The sequence below is a fragment of the Pteropus vampyrus genome, unplaced genomic scaffold, assembly GCF_000151845.1.
Source record: "Pteropus vampyrus isolate Shadow unplaced genomic scaffold, Pvam_2.0 Scaffold267, whole genome shotgun sequence".
Lineage (NCBI taxonomy): Eukaryota > Metazoa > Chordata > Mammalia > Chiroptera > Pteropodidae > Pteropus > Pteropus vampyrus.
In genome coordinates this window covers 901,121-901,483 of record NW_011889048.1, presented here as the reverse complement: position 1 = coordinate 901,483, position 363 = coordinate 901,121, and the positions used below count along the sequence as shown (strand labels likewise).

The window sequence follows — 363 nt, the reverse complement described above, 5'->3', positions numbered from 1 at the left end:
AAGACCCTGTTTCCAAATAAGGTCACATTCTGAGGCTCCAGTGGACATGAATTGGGGGGGGGATCGCTAGGTGGCCCAACAGCAGGGAGGGGGCCTGGCACCCTGGAGCCCCCGCTTTTGGTCTGAGACGTGCAGGGTGAACTGCGGGTGAGCAGGAGGACAGCTAGCTCGGGTGACGCGTGGGCGCAAGTGTCACGCACTGGCGCTGGTTCACCGAAACCACGCACGGGGGGTAGAGTCACTGCGCAGAGAGAGTAACGGCGACAGGGTGCACGGCCAGCCATCTGTCCAGCTCTCCCACACGTGTGAAAGGCGCATCATAAAACACGGGGATAAAGCACGCCCCGTTCCTTTCCCCCGCGA

General features: G+C 61.7%; 1 protein-coding gene across 1 annotated transcript in view; it reads right to left on the bottom strand.

Moving 5' to 3' along the window:
* Positions 1-363, bottom strand: part of SHC2 (SHC adaptor protein 2) — a 15,250-nt gene that overhangs the window by 14,050 nt on the left and 837 nt on the right. The window lies entirely within an intron of this gene.